Below are 16,717 nucleotides of genomic sequence, written 5' to 3'. Positions count from 1 at the left end.
TACAAAGCTAAATGTAATCTAAGCTCTTAGCTCCCTGGCCTTCTGATCTCTTAAATAACCAGAGAAAGAAAACAAATGTCTACAGTTTGTTCCTCTAGAAAGTCCCAGTTGAAAAAGAGAGACTGTTTATGCTATTGGCCTTGGGAATTGCCTTACATTTCACCTGTCTACATTTGGCTTGTATACCCTCCTGCAGAACAGTCAGGAACTCTGATCATGAATGAACCCTTACCTGGACTACATACATCTCTGCCCGTTTCGGCTACCCTGAAATGAACAAATTTAAGTTCATGCCTGAAGTTGATCTAACCAGTCCAGTGCTCCTTTCCTGGGACCCATTCAAAACAAGTATTCAAAACTTCAACTCCTCCTTTATGTGTCTTTCATTCCTCTAACACCTCATTCCCAACTTTACTCTGCTATTGATTAATAATGGCATCTGGTTTTTAAAAACCCTTCACAACCAGGAAAAGAAAATAAAAAGGCAGCGGTAAGAAGATTTTAAATCATTTCAAACAGGGATTCAGAAAGAAATTCTTGGAGAAAATAAGTAACAGAATCAAAGAAGGAAAAACTCAGAGGCCTTGGCTATGGGTGTGGTTTAATTAACCAATCAATGTCCAAGCTAGATTGTCTCAGGCATGATTTTTCCTACCTGAGAAATACTGAGCCCAATGGGGGCAAATCCTTATTCAATCCTTGGCTGAACGCTGCTAACTAATCTAAAAGAGCAAACATTTATCTTTTTAGTACTGGAAATAATCCTGGGGGCTGAAGAAATTCATCTTAACTTTTTGGGAGATATTTCAGAATCACATCCTACAATTCCACATTCCACTTCAAACTATAATATGTACTCAAGGTACCAAACAATTCCTTCACCCACGTCTAAGTTAATAAGGCCTTTTACTTTTTTCTTTTATTAACATATTGATTCACAAATGATTAAAATAACTAAGTACGCAAAATTCTATGATCCGGTCAAACAAAAAGATGGGCCAATTCTCACAGACCCTTATTTAGAACAAAGTTGTGAGAGCAAAGGCCTTAGGTCTAGAAAAATTAAATGTGCAATCTCTGCATTTCATTTAAAAAAAAGAGAGGCAAATTAAAAGTTTACAACTGAAAGGCAACTTGGTTTTAAACTCTACTAATCCCACAATAAATGCAGTATCAAACACAGTCCGGGTAATTAATGCAGTGGACTCTGCCTTTCACTGCCAGTTTGAACAGCTCTGAGGATAATCTCCCTCCCTCTCCCAGGGCTCAGTTGGAAGACTCATTATTTATGCCCTCAATTGTTTACTCTGTCCTATTTTTCCACCCGTCCAAGCCCAAGGGCAGTGTTATCACTGGCCTGATTCCAAAGTGAACGTTTGAGCTCATTGCCTTACTAGTTACAAAACCAACAATCAAACACAGCGGTCATCATATATTAATATTAGAGAGTAACCCAACCCTACCCACCCTACCACTTGATCTAGAAGAAATTAATATATATGTGGGCCCAGGTTACCAAAAGCTAAAATTATCTTATACACATGAAGTGAGATCCAGATGACAATCTAGTCCCTCATTCAGAGCCACTTGTCAGCCTACACAGACTCAAAAGCAACAAAAACTCTTTTTTGATGCTTATGTTTTATTTTTTGTTTTTAATCGCTTTATTAGGGCCTCATACAACTCTTATCACAATCCACACATACATCAATTGTGTAAAGCACATTGTCCTCATCATTCTCAAAACATCTGCTCTTCACCCAAGCCCCTGGCATCAGCTCCTCATTTTTTCCCCTCCTTCCCAAGAACTCTTAAAAGGGGGTATCATTACAAAGGCATTTTGGCTGGCCCTTGGCCCTAACTAAGGGCAGGACTGTAAGCCACATTTTGAGGATAAAATCAATTGAGATTTTATTTGCCTAGCAACCATTCATTAATAAGAGTTCAGTAACTCACTAGCCATCAATTGCACATTCTTATCTGGCCTGTCCACAGAAAGAGACACCGCCACCAAGTCCTCTTCCCTCAGACCTAGACCGCTGAAGTAAACAACTTCCTCACAAGATTACAAGAATCAATTCCTGGGGGAGGGGGTTATAAACACACACAAAATATTGCCACTGACACCTGACAAAGCTGAGTAGCTAAAAACTACCAGCACTCTATCTCCTTATGAATGCATTCATTATCTCCAAATTCTCTCAGAGAGGGGAGCTCAGGGTTTTTTCCTCTAGTATTTCATCACCTTGAACAAGCCTTTCCAAATTCCAAATACTCAAGCTGATTATTATGAAATCAAGCAATGTCAAGGGTCCAATCTTTTCCTTCACCTTCTCAAGGGAATCATTTTACTTGTCTGATGTGATGAGCGATCTGGTTTGAGTCTCCCTTTAGGGAGAACACAGGGCCTCTTTTCTTAACACATTCTAAGCTGTGACTCACAGAAATAAGCAGGGTGGATAAAAACAGATTGCTGAGGAAAATGAAACCAGCTACTTTGACCTTTACAGCACTATGTCCCCTCATCTGGGAAATTACGGGAAGCCACGTTGTCATTGCTGTTAGATGCTGTTAAGTCATTCAACTCCCGGTGACCCTATGCACAACAGAATGAAACAGTGCCAGCCTCACAACTGTTTTAAGTTTGAGCCCATTGTTACAGCCAGTGTGTCAATTCATCTCCCAGAAGCCCTCCCTTCTTCCGCTGACCTTCTACTTTACTAAGCATGCTGTCCTTTTCCTAAAAATATACCCAAAGTATGACAGAGGAAATCTGGCCAGCCTCACTTCTAAGGCGCATTATGGCTGTACTTCTAAGACAGACTTGTTTGTTCTGGCAGACAACAGTCCTTTCAATATTCTTCACCAACATCATAAATCAAATGCATCAATCCTTTTGCGGCTTCCTTATTCACTGTCCAACTTTTGCATGCATATGAAGTGAAGGCAATTGAAAATACCAAAGCTAGAATCAAGTACACCTTAGTCTTGAGAAGTCATGGCTTCATAAAATTGTCTCCCTGTAGAGTATCAAATTTGAAGGTTTCCATCACCTTTATGTCATATTTGGAGATTAACATAGATACATCTGTTAGTATTTCTGCATACAGCCTTTTGTCTCCTGGGAAAATTTCTTTGGGGAAATTATCACAACATGCAAAATATTGGTTAAACAAATAGAAATATAATAAAATGAGTCAAGTACAAAGTAACCTGCACTAAAAAGAGAAATCCACCTAGAATATTGAATGAGAACATGGCTTTTTTGGGGGGTGTTCCCCCCTACCCCCGGCAAACAAGTTGAAGTGGTGCATGATTATGGCCTTCCAGTGGGTTGTGTCACTTCTCAAGTTTGCTGTATCTTAAAACATCAAAGTGCACTTTGTTTTACACACTAGCTTCAGTGCCTTTAGACTTTCCATTCTTCAGTAGCAAACAAGTTAGGTAAGGCAACATCTGGGGGAAATCTTTTCCTTCCGTATTTCAACATGATTCACTGAGTTTGAAGGGACAAATGAATAATAAACCAAAAATCGAACTACAAGTTCACTGTGCATCTACTCATTGCACGACTTGATGCAAAAGCCATTTCAGAAATTAAAAATCTGTACGTTTCTTGGCCTCTGACATGCTCTCACATGAGACGTTTTCCCATTCCATCCCCCCATTCTTTACACTTTCCTTCACCCGAACTGGTTCTGACTGAACAGCGATCCAATAAATCAATGCACAGAAAAAGACACTATTCCAATTAAAACTCTAAGACAGCTCTGGCATATCAATTTTGTCTTCAAAACTGATTTCCAGTTAGAACACTATCTGGAAACCGAGCCTGGTTGCTAGAATTAACCCCAAATCACTTACTGAACATTTACCAATGTGCTGCCAAAAATATTATATTCATTCCTTCTGGCATGTTAGCTCTTTACTAATCAACAGTAAGATAAACCTGCTTCAAACATCTCTGGTTTGGACAATCCAATTTAAACCAAGTTTAAACATTACCACCCCCACCCCCCACACACACCCTATTTCAGAAATTTTAGGTTTTATATGCTTAACTGATAATTTCCATAACAATTTTAAACCTACAATGAGGTTCCTGATTAGGACTGAAAATCCATGTCCTTCAGGAAAACAGAATCCATAATTGTAGAAGCAGAGACTCAAAAGAGATAAAAATCATTTAAGTTGTAACACTAGTCAGCCAAATTCACACCCTGAGGGGATGGTTGAAAATAAACTAAATAAAATCCACCTGGGCAAATTATTTTGGTTTTGACCATAGATGCGAAACGAATCCTTATGAGAACTTATGAATACAAGTGAGCTTCAGAAAGTTCAAGGTAAGGAAAAATGATGGAATTTTCCCAAGAACTTTGTGAAGCCCCTTGGTAAGAAATATGCCTATAGAGAAACAGGTCAGACTTAAGTTTGGTTTATAACAGGAGGTAAGTTTGCGGGCTCTAATTAACTGGGTTAATTAGCTACTACACAAAGCCCGCAACAATTAACTCAGGTAAGGGACTTTTGACAGTTAATCTCTAACAACTATCAGGATTTTCCTTTAATCACCGTTTGAATGGAGCTGCCTCTCCCTTCTCCGAGCACCTTGGTATTACTGATTATGGCAGTTCTAGCATGAAAGATGACGATGGCTTTAGTCGACTCCGATACAGTACAGCTCCAAAACCCTACTCCTGACTTGCTTTCCCGCCCCCGCCCCCCACCCGCGCCGCCTTTCTCCGGCTACTGCATCAGATGGTACCCAAGAAAGGACTCCTTTTTTCTTCTGTGCATTTTACTCTGCGACCAACATCGACACATCAGTTAAAAAAATAAAAAAAAAGATGAGTCTTGAATCTCCTTACCCCGATGCAGGGATGAGATGAAGGAAGGGAAAGGAGGATCAAGGGCAGGAAAATTACAAAATAAAAATAAACTGGTGCTCTGTGGAAAGCTTAATTCCCATTCCATTTCCCCTTTTCTTACAAGGTTAAGTCGGCTAAAGTCGGAGTGGCGTTAGAGAAAGCGCGCACGCACGCACACACACATACACACACGCACACACACACACCTTGCGCCCAGAAAGGGAGGCGAGGTTTGCTCCGCGGCGCTCGGTGGGGCTCCACGCTCGGCCCCGCCCGCCTCGGGCAGCTCAGCCCACCTCGCCCCCGCCCCGGGAGGGGAGGAGAAGGGGTTCTGGCGGCCTCGGCAGGGGGAGGGGAGGCGGCAGCTCCGGTGCTAGGCTCTGGGAGCGCCGCACTCCGCGGCGCGCCGACACCCCCCTCCCCCAGCCGGGGCTGCTCCCTCCTCCCCGCCGCCGCCGGAAGCCAGCCCCGCCCCTAGCTCCGTCCGGCCGCCCGCGAGCCCCGCCCGTCTACTCAGCCAATGGTGAGGCCGGGAGCCAGCGGAGACGCTCGCCAAGCAGCCAACCGGGGAGGCCCACTGGGAGGCCGGCCGCCGGGGATAGGCCAGCCACACGCCGCCCCGGCCCCGGCGCGGCTCCTCTTTGTTAGCGCTGCCCCTCTAAGGGCCCCCACCCCAAAGCTTGGAAGCATCCTGCAGCTGAGCCAGGTGGTGGCGCTCCCCGTCTCCCACCTCACTCTACCGGGGTGGGAAGAGTGAGCAGCCTCGTCCAGCGGGTGACCAACCTACCGAAGTGGCGGCCATCCCCGGCAACTGCCACCGGGAGACGCCACGCCGACTGTCAAAGATGCTCCCCAGGCCTCTCTCTGCCTTCTGTTTCCAGGTTCATCAACTGAACGCCTTCATAACCATAGGCAGACATCAAATCCTACGTGTAATGATCTTCCTAGCTGAAACTCCTTTTCCAAAAACGCAGAAAATAAGGGTGGAGGGTCACATTGAGATGGAATGTATGTGGAAGTTGGTGAGGTAGGGGAGAAAGTAACACATCAAAACAAGTGCAAAAACAAAATGCCACCTCCACACAGTGGGTTCCAATCAAGCAGACACAAGACACCTACATCCTACATTAAACCCAGGGCACCTACATTAAACCCAGGGCAGTCACTCGCTTAGGTTTCAGCACAATTAGATGCAAACATCTCTTTCTAAAACCAATATGGGAGGGGGATTTGGGGGGAACCTCAATCAGCAGACCACAGCATAAGTGGCAAATTGTACAAACAAGTCAGTCAATGCCAATTTAGGGTATTAAAGGTGCTGGGATTGAATGTGCTAATGTTTATTTCTTAGGTGGTGGAACAAAATCCTGTGCTCATTTGAGAAAAAACCTGAACTGAAAAAGACAAATTATATCCTAAATTGCCATTTCACATCCCCCCCCAAAAGCTCTTGATGTTAAATACTACATCATATGCTATAACCACATTGAATTCCTCAAGAACTTTAGAATAAAAACAAAACCACTTTAAATAGTCCCTTCTTACATGGAGCTCAAATAATTTCATATAATCTCATTCTTACAAGAAGGTGGAAAAGGAGTTATATGACCTGATCACTTTAAATGTCTCTGGAAACCCAGGACTAGTTAGCAATTCACTACCCTCAACATGCTGGTTATGGGTAGGAAATTTTCATTCCTTTGCCCCCTGTATGCTCTACTATAATCAAATATATTTGCAGCACATATAAATATCTAAGTAGAAATACCTTCTGTCAAAGCCCCCTACACACACAAACGTGGGTGTAGCTCCATTCACCTTCCCATTCCTTGAGTTTGTGTCTATCCATGTATCCACTTGTAGATTATAATGACTGTTATTGCAGGATTGTGTAGGTACTATTTACTTTTGTTGTCTTAACTCCTGTGTTCCGTCTTCCTTTGCCTTATGTTGTGCTGACCTCCCCCTTACTGTATACTTGATGCCTTTCCCTTCACCCAAATGCATATGCCCGTCTGCCCTCTAGTGCACAGTTCTGAAACTTATTTGGCATACCAGCACCCCTTTTTCAAGAAAAAAAATTACTCAGCACCCACTGGAATTTAAAACTTCTGTACTATAGCCCATACTCCAGGATAAAGTATTCGTTATCGCTCCTCTGCATTTTGGCTAAGATCAAGTGTACTATCTGTTCTTATCAGTTTAATATCTGATACGTCCTCTATCCGAGGACAACATATTAAATGTATTTTTCCAAGTAGGAGTTGGACTAGGAGCTTGCTCCCTCCACTCCACGCATCAGCCTGGTATTGCAGTACTTCCAGGAATGGTGCCGCCCCTTAGGGGGTCTGTTAAAAATAAAAAGTGTAAGTTATCACCCACTTTGGGAAACACTGCTCTAATTAGTGATTTACTTTACTTTCCCTCCCATTCCTGTTAACCTTCAAAGAAGTTGTGTGTTTTTTTCCTCTGTGTAAACCTTTTGACTTCTGTGATGGGTTAATTTCACCCAGCATAATGTCTTCTAGGTTCATTCATGTCAATGAGGTGTTTCACAGAATTACTATTATTCTTTTTATAACATTGCATAATATTCCACTGTGTGTTTCATAGTTTGCTTATTCATTTATCCACTAATGAGCACTTTGGTTGTTTCCATCTTTTTGCTATTTTGACTAGTGCTGTGATGAACATGTGTACTGCAGAGAATTATTTAATATGGCTCTTCTAGTATAGCCTTTGTTACTCTCACCAAATGACCTTCGCCTCCTGGAGTAGAAGTTAGAGTAAGATACTGATTAGGTTGGAGTGTTGAGCCGTGCGTGACTGTTAACGATGTTAAATGTGACCGCCATCCTGCTAGGATCATGTCTCAAACGGGAGGTGGGGGTGGGGGAGATTCTCACTACAAGAGATAAGTGCCAGGAGTGGAGGACATCCTTTGGACCCAGCGATTGCTGTGCACTGAACCTCCTTGACCCAGGAGACAGCTTTGATACTGGAGGAGCAGGAGAGGAGCGCTCAGTAGTATCAAGAGCCAGAGCATGAGACAGTGGGAGCCTGCCCAGCCCACGGACAGATAGAGCCACAGGGGGCTAGCTTGTGGGGAGTTGGGGTTGACAACCCTTGGAGCTGGAGCTGAATGCCTTAGGGGTGGGCATGCCCTTCAGGTATTTATTAACAATCCTAAAACACATCTGAAACAATGTTCCAACAAAAGGAAAGTCACGAGGCTAATGGCCAGAGAGCAGCCTACCTGCAGCACTGCAGATGGCCTTGACAGAACAGCTGTATCCTGAACATTTCTCACCTGAACTGTAACTTCTCTAATAAGAATTATAGAACCCAGCAGAAAACAACATGGATGTCTATCTTACCTGTTCATGTCATTCATGGCTCTTCGGTCTCTGGGATAGTCATCTAGGAGTGGGATTGCTGGATCATATGGTATTTCTATTTCCAGACCAATTAAATTATACAATATCTCATAACAACCAGAATCAAAACCATTAATAACATTCTTCACTCATTCCCAAGTTAGACTAAGTAACCAAGTTCTAATTATGCCACTACTGGTAAGCATTTATCCACAGGATTATAGGAAAACGGGTGAAGGAGGGGCTGCCAGAAGGCTAGCAATGTTGTTTCTTGACCTATAAGCTAGTAAAATAGTTATGTTCAGCTTATGAAATCCATTAAGCTGTACATTTGTGATATATGCACTCTTCTATACGCACCGAAGTCAAGAAAGTTTTTTATAATAGCAAGTTTCAGGTAGTACAAAATATCACATCTCGATTTTAAGCACATAGGATCATTGTATGCCTGTAGGCCCATGGAAATACACACACCAATCTATCCCCAATGGTTACCCCTGAGAGAAGGCTAAGAGAAAGAGGAAGGAGTGAGGAGAGATTTTTTTGTTTGATGTTTAAAAAAAATAAACATGCATTAATTTTGTACAATTTTAATAGATTAGTTGGGTAGAATTACAGGTTTTTTATAGTTTATAAACTTTATGTTGGACATGCCTTACTTTTATAAATCAGAAAATACACTAAAATATAAAAATACACCAACTCAGCAATAAGGGAAAAAGATAAACTAGTTTAGGCAACATCCACCTAATCCTATCAGTTTGTACCTCAATATCAGTACCTTATTTTTCAAATTTTCTGAATCTATAATAAGAACAATAGAGTAACTTTGACACTCACTTTGGACACTTCAATCAAAATTAAAAGTTTTCACTTGAACTGAAAACAGGGAAACCGATACTCTAACCAGAGTAGAAACCTTGAGCTCTTAAAAGAAAGGCATTCCTCCCATAAAGACCTGCTATAAGGCTTTTGATAGAATTCAAAAATCCTGACATTGAGCCAAATGACTGATAAAAAAGCAGTATTATTCACTAGACTTAAAGAGAGCAGTGGGTCTGGAAGAAAGGGGGGGTGAGTGTGGTATGTGTGAGATACTCATTTTTTTAAAAAAGAGGCACAATGATCTACATATAACCCACTCCCATGGGGATGGACAACAGAAAAGTGGGTAAAATGAGACATTGGTCAGTGTAAGACATGAAAAAATAATAATCTATAAATTATCAAGGGTTCATGAGGGAGCGAGGGAGCTGATACCAAGGGCTCAAGTCGAAAGAAAGTATTTTGAAAATGATGATGGCAACATGTACAAATGTGCTTGACACACTGGATGTATGTATGGATTGTGAAGAGAGATTTAGAGCCCTCAATAAAATGATTTAAAAAAACCAACCCTGCAAAGCAATAAAGCGGAATATGTCTTACTTGGGGGGTGGGGGTGGGGGTTGGGAGGGGAGTGGAAAGGCAATGCTTTGAACGATTTTAATGTAGAACAAGGTGTTCTTTAACTTTTTTTTAACAAAATCTAGCTGTGTTTTCTCTTTCTGACACTAGAGGGAAGTGTAAAATCCATTCCTTTCATGTTTAATTTTATTCCTTCATTCACTTACAAAATCAAATATTTGCTGTGTTCCTATATGGTAGGAATTAAACCCTGATGGCTCAATGGTTAAGTCCTGGGCTGCTGACCTAAAGGTCAATCATTCTAACCCACCAGCTGCTTGACTGAAGAAAGGTGTGGTTGTGGGTTTAGAAACCCCAGGGGTTTCTAAGGTCCTACAAGGTCAGATGAGTTTGGTTTCACTTAGTTTTGTGTTGGTGTGTCAGGAACTCAACTCAAAAAAGAGGAACAGGTGACAGCCCCTGTCTTTAAGGTACTTAGTCTAGATACACTAGTTTATGTGTGTGTTTGAAAAATAAACTATAATAATGCCTTAAAGATAGAAAGGCAGAACTATTTCTGGCAGAGGGAGGTACAAAATGTGCCCATGATCATCATTCACACTGAGCAAACCAGCCTATCCAAACTGGCTTATTCTTTATTCACAACCTTCCCCAACTTAATCTAAATGGAAAGAGCCTACACCTCGATAAACTACTGCCATCTAGTTGATTCGAACTCATTATCAACCCTACATAGGATTTCCCAAGCTGTGGTCTTTATGGAGCACACAGCCTCATCTTTCTACTGCAAAATGGCTGGTGGGTTGGAACCACTGGCTTTGTGGTTAGCAGTCCAACACTTAATCTGGAAGCCCCACCTGGGCTCCTTTAAACTGCGATCATTTAAAATCAAGATAAATTATGCTAAAGTCCATTGTCAAGGGTAAACAAATACACAAAAGTTGCCTAAATGTGCTGTCTTATACAAATTAAATCTCCCAAAAGAGAAAAGAGGGTTCCCTGGCAATTAGTCTTCTTTGATGACTTCAAATGGAACCCTGGTGGTACTGTTGAGTAGGTGTTAGACAGGTAATCATAAAGTTGGTGGTTCAAACCCACAGCCTAGGGAGAAAATTGAGGCCATCTATTTCTATAAAGATTTATAAAGCCTCAGAAATCTTACATAGGGAGGTCCCTATGAGTCAGGTAGCAGTGGGTGGCTAACTTCAAAAAACCTCTGTAAAGAGAAATGTTGGTTAGCAAATCATCTTCATACCAAAATAATTTTAACTTCCCTCGGGGGAAGACTAACTTATAAATCAGCATTAAGGCTCAAAGTTACTATAAGAGCAGTGTAAACATGTATGGTGCATTTCCCCAATCTTTAAAGTAAATGTTACATCTCTTACTAAGGTTTGTGATGCTTAATTTGGAGAGGGAGGAAGGGTTGGAGAAAAGGGACAAATTGTTAACTTACCACACTGATAGAATGGCACATGGTAGAAAAAGTAAAAGCCAGCATCCTGGAGAAGTGTTATACACATATATACAAAATGGGATAGCAAACTTGTGAATCAAGTATGATTTGGCATCTTTAAATGCTGAGGTAATTCTCTTCTATGCCAAAGCCAATGGCTTCGCCTGTAGATAAAATGGCACAGTTCCTGAAAAAGCCCTGGACGCTGTTTCCCCACAATCCTGTAATCTGTCAGAAGAGAGAAAACAAAAAGGCGGCTGTGCTAGCCAGAAAAAGCAAACTATAACCAACACAGAGTCAACACTTGACTTCAGACAGAAGGAGCGTCTTGATGCATCTTTGGAAGTAAAGTGACAAAAGAAGTTTACCATTATTCAAATAACCAAGGCAAACAATTTCTAACAACTTAACCAAACACCATCTTGGGTTAGCAACTGACGCAAGAGCTACTTTCTCACTTCTTAGTCAGCCTGAAAGATGTGTGACGCGGATGGAACAGTGTTAGTGGCCACAATATGAGAGGTAAGTCCCAAAGCACTGCTTTTCACACACCCATGTTCACACATGGGCGGGTTTATTCATGGAAATGGAATTAAAAATAATGGAATTTTTCCATGAACTTTTGGAACCCACCTTGTATTTTGACCAAATACTTATAGTCAAAAAATATAATTAATGTTGTTAAGTAGTGGTAGAAAATTGTTTTTCTCTAAACAATATTAAAGGCAGTCTGAGGTGATAATCATTGTCAACTACCAGCTTCCAGAGAAACTTTGGGAGAGAAAAAAAAAAACGAAAAAGAAAAGAGCTAAAGATGCTCAGCAGCATTAATATATTCCTCAAAATATTTAGGAGAGAAATGGTGAAACATCTACTCAGAGAACGAATGGACACAGGTAAACAAGCACATCAAATGCAAAGGAACTAAAAGTAAGGGCACAAGCTGATTGTTTACCTAGGAACATAAAAGAATTGAAGTCACTCCCAGAATCTACAAGAACCAGGCAAATGATGGAAGCAAATGGAAAGTCTTTGTAAAACTATAGTGGTACAGCATCTCTAAGAAAGTAAGCTTACTTAACTGTCCTTGCCAAGGTAACAAGCCATGCAGAGCCCCTTGTTCCAGTTAACAAATGCAAAAGAAAACAGACAAAGGCAAGTACAGGCTTCCCCTCAGAGAAAAGAAACCTAAACCTGGTACTTGTCCTTGACACAAAGAGGTCCTGGGCTGTGGGAAAGATTCAATTCCAACCTATGTAAAGCGAAGAAGTGCATGCCACTTTGCTCTAAAATTAGCAATGCACAAGTGCCCACTGAAAACAGTGCCCACGGTCAGCAACGTTCTGAGCACCTCAGCAGGCTATCACTTAACCATTTCCCTTTCTCTTCCTGCTTTTAAACATCAAAAGAACCGCAGTCCAATTGCCCTCTATTGTAATGCCACTTTAGAGGCTGAGAAAAATTTAGTTCATCAGATTCAAATTTCAAGCACTGTCTAAGGGCATTATAGGTAATGATGCCACCAATTCTATATTTAGCCTCAGGTGTGGAACAAAGAGTGCTAGTTTTGCCTGAAATGGCGCCATGTCCCTCTCTTCAGAGCCTAATTGCAACCATCACCTAAATGCATTTAAGTGTCTGCAAGATGCACCCACAATAAATTAAAATGCTTTTTCAATATTTTGTTTGGTGAGTGGTTCTACTGACTGGTGCTTTAAATATAGAGAATAAATCACCCCAGACCCCTCCTGCCTTTAACAATCAACATTGTAATAGCCATCAGATGACATTCACACCCTCACTGGAACAAAATATAAAAATGGCAAAAACTTGTGACATGAATCCATTAAAGCAACATAATAACATAATAATTTAAATAAAAAGTCAATCCACTGTTGTTACCCAGAAATTAAGGCAGCAATATCCTTTCCCAAATTCTTGGCTATTTTTCCACCTCAAATAGTATTTATAAAAATATGTCACCTTTCTCAAAAGGAGCTCAAGGCCTCTAACAGACAGTATGTTGCTAATTTTCACAAGATCCCAGTCAGAATTACTATTTAGCATTTCTATCACACTTTAACTTGCAAGTGTTTTACAATAATTTTCTTTAGTAGTCATGCCTCACAACCACCCCGAGCTAAACTGGTCCTGCTATCCTCACTTGACAGCGGAGAAAACCAATGTTGTAGTAAGGCCAAGGTCAAGCCAGTCTGCCTATCCAGCAGTCCTGTAAAAACATTCTCATTCACTCACCAGTGTGTCTTACTCCTGCCACTTGCCATCAAGTGAGTTCTGTACTCACAGGGTCTCCAAGTGTTACAAAGTGGAACGACACTCTACAGGCCTGCAAGCGGGGTGGAAGGGGACTGTTCTTACAAGGAACCTAGGGATGAGTTCTCACCACGATCTTTTGGTTAGGTGTCAAGCAGTAACTGCACCAGTTGGACTCTTTATAATACTCAGAACCGTAAGTGTTTTCTAAGAACAGAAATCCCTGTAAACTAAAACTCTAGTACAAAAGAGATTATATTACTTTAATGAAATCTTACAGGAATGTGAAAACCAGGGGTCTTCAAAAGTTTGTGAAAATTTTGAATTTTTCCACCAACATTTTGAAGCCCCCTCATATGTACAAATTTAATAATGAAACAGAAAGTCTTCAAATAAATTGGTTTCCAAAATAGTTATGAATCCAAAAAGGAAAAGATGGTGAATGCTTTATTCTATTTCCCCTCACAGCCGACTACAATCAGCCTTCTAGTTCCACCACTCCATAAATGGTTCTACTCAAAGTAACCAATAATCTCTAGGTGGACCAAATCTCAAGGATATTTCATTTCTTTTTTTTAATAGTTTTATTAGGGGTCCATACAACTCTTATCACAACCAATACATACATCAATTGTGTAAAGCACATTTGTACATTCATTGCTCTCATCATTCCCAAAACATATACTCTCCACTAAGCCCCTGGCATCAGCTCACTTTTCCCCTCCCTCCCCCTCCCTCATAAACCCTTGATAATTTATATAATTTATAAATTATATTTTGTCCTATCTTTCCCTGTCTGACATATCCCTTCACCCATCTTTCTGTTGTCTATCCCTCAGGGAGGAGGTCACATGTAGATCCTTGTAAGTGGTTCCCCCTTTCCAACCCACCCTCCCTCTACGTCGCCAGTTATCGCCACTCACACTACTGGTCCTGAAGGGATCGTCTGCCCTGTATCAGTGTCCATCCTCTGGTTTAGCCAGACTTGCAAGGTAGAATTGGGATCATGATAGTGGGGGGGAAAGGGGGAGAATTTAGAAACTAGAGGAAAGTTGTTATTTTTCATCGGTGTTACATCGCACTTTGACTGACTCTTCTCCTCCAGGAGACCCTTCTGTAAGGGGATCTCCAGTGGTCTACAAATGGGCTTTGGGTCTCCACTCTGCACTCCCCAGCTCATTCACTATACGATTTTTTGGTTCTGATAATGCCTAATACCAGATCCCTTCAACACCTCGTCATCACAGGCTGGTGTGCTTCTTCGATGTGGGCTTTGTTGCTTCTGAGCTAGATGGCTGCTTGTTTACCTTCAAGTCTGTAAGACCCCAGACACTCTATCTTTTGATAGCCGGGCACCATCAGCTTTCTTCGCCACATTTGCTTACGCACCCACTTTTGTCTTCAGCAGTTGTGTCGGGAAGGTGAGCATCATAGAATGCCAATTTAATAGAAGAAAGTATTCCTGCACTGAGGGAGTACTTAAGTGGAGGCCCAAAGTCCTTCTGCTTCCTTAATACTAAACCTATAAATATATGCACATAAATCTATTTCCCCATCCTCATACATATATTTGCATATATACATGTCTTTATCTAGACCTCTATAAATGCCCTTTGCCTCCCAGCTCTTTCCTCTATTCCCCTTGACTTTCCTCCGTCCCACTATCATGCTTAGTTCCCATCAGGGTTTCAGCAATTCCTCTTGGTTACATTACCCTTGAGAATGCCCTACCAGGCCTCCCATACCCTCCTTACCACCAATTTGGATCACTTGTTGTTCCCTTGTCCCTGGATTTGTTAACACCACTTTCCCCCCACCTCCCCCTCTCCCATGTCCCCTTAGAACTGTCGGTCCCGTTGTTTTCTCCTCCAGATTGTTCATCCAGCCTATCTTATTTAGACAGACCTGCAGAGATGATAACACGCACAAAAACAAGACAGAGCAAAAGCAAGCAACAATATGCAACAAAACAACAACAAACCAATTACAAAAAAAAAAAACCAAAACACAAGAAAGAAAGAAAAGCTTGTAATTAGTTCAAGGATCGTTTGTTGGTCTTTAGGAGTGTTTTCCAGTCCAGTCTATTGGGGCACCACGCCCTAGCCCCAAAGTCCACCTTCAGCATTCCCTGGGGACCTTGCCACTCCATTCCCTTGCTGTTCTGTTGCACCCCCTTAAGTGTTTTGCCTCGGTGTGGCGGGATCGGATCGGTGCAATTCCCACACTGTGTCTCCGGTGCTGTCCTCTGTAGAGCTATGGGTCAGTAAGGGGCATCATGTCTCATAGTGGGGCTGCCCATGTGGTCCTCTCTGTGGACTGGCTGCCCTAATTGGGAACATTGTCCTCAAGGCCTGGTGGGCCAGGATGTGCTCCACTCTCTCCTCCTCCTCCCCCTTCATCAGCACCCGTGTGCTCAGAAATGTCCCTCTCCCTGAGCTGCAGATTCAATGCTGTCTTTTGAAATAAATTCTTCTGGGTGGATAAGCAGGTGTCCACTTAGTAGTTGGGGTTGTGGCTAGCCCCAGACCTCTGTACTGGTTCCCTACTCCATGCCGGCATGTTGCATTCACATCTTGGGAGCACCGGGTTGAAGTCTGGTCCCCCTTTCCCTGTGGGATATTTCACTTCTCTGGTCTCATGGAATCTCAGCGTTCAACACAGTTGACAATTTCCTTTCTGAAACACTTTACTTGGGCTTCCATGACAACAGCCTCTTGATTTTCCTCCTAACTCACTTGATGCTGCTTTCTCTTTGGAGCCAAACCATCCCTGGGTAACTAATTAAATTACATTATGTCAATTTCTATCTACATGTTGATTCCCAACTCTACAATTCCAGCCCAGAGTTCTCCCAAGTAGGACCTCTCCAGGCTCATCTATCCAACTGTCTGTCTCATTTCTTGATTTAACTGTCTGATGGACATCGCAAACTAGACAAGACCAAAAGAGCAATGCTTGACAAATATGTCTGCTTCAGTCTCACCAACTCCATATACAGCATTATTTATCCACCTAGTTGCTACAATAAAAAACCTGCAAGTCATCAATGAGCCTGGCGTTTTCTAAGAACAGAAATCCCTCTAAACTAAACTAAAACTTGCCCTCAGTCGTGGGCCTACTCCCACCATTTCCATCCAACAACCAGACTATTCTTTTTAGCCCCATGTCAACTCTCATGATACCTGAGCTGTAAAATCACCAAAGATAACAAATGGCCCTAGTTTTCAAATCTCACGATCATCCAACTTCTGCATTCCTCAGCCTGCCCATCTCTCCCTTCACTAAGGATGTTTAAACTATACTGGCCTTTCCTGTTCCTCCAATACACCAAT

General features: G+C 41.9%; 1 protein-coding gene and 1 non-coding gene across 6 annotated transcripts in view; one reads left to right on the top strand and one right to left on the bottom strand.

Annotated features, from left to right (window-relative positions):
• The window catches only part of FAM222B (family with sequence similarity 222 member B), a 74,875-nt gene that overhangs the window by 39,767 nt on the left and 18,391 nt on the right, over positions 1-16,717 (bottom strand). The window contains exon 1 of one of the 5 annotated variants that reach the window (XM_075561303.1): positions 5,078-5,272. The exons of the other annotated variants lie outside the window; for them this stretch is intronic. The gene's annotated coding sequence lies outside the window, so the exon portion shown is untranslated. Of the gene's footprint in view, positions 1-5,077; positions 5,273-16,717 lie in introns of those variants that run through there. 5 annotated transcript variants of the gene reach the window in all.
• On the top strand, positions 7,021-7,211 carry LOC142460322 (U2 spliceosomal RNA). The gene has a single exon (XR_012786554.1). It is a non-coding gene; the product is annotated as a U2 spliceosomal RNA (small nuclear RNA).

The sequence above is a fragment of the Tenrec ecaudatus genome, chromosome 10 (genome assembly GCF_050624435.1).
Source record: "Tenrec ecaudatus isolate mTenEca1 chromosome 10, mTenEca1.hap1, whole genome shotgun sequence".
NCBI lineage: Eukaryota > Metazoa > Chordata > Mammalia > Afrosoricida > Tenrecidae > Tenrec > Tenrec ecaudatus.
This window is presented reverse-complemented; position numbering and strand designations above follow the sequence as displayed.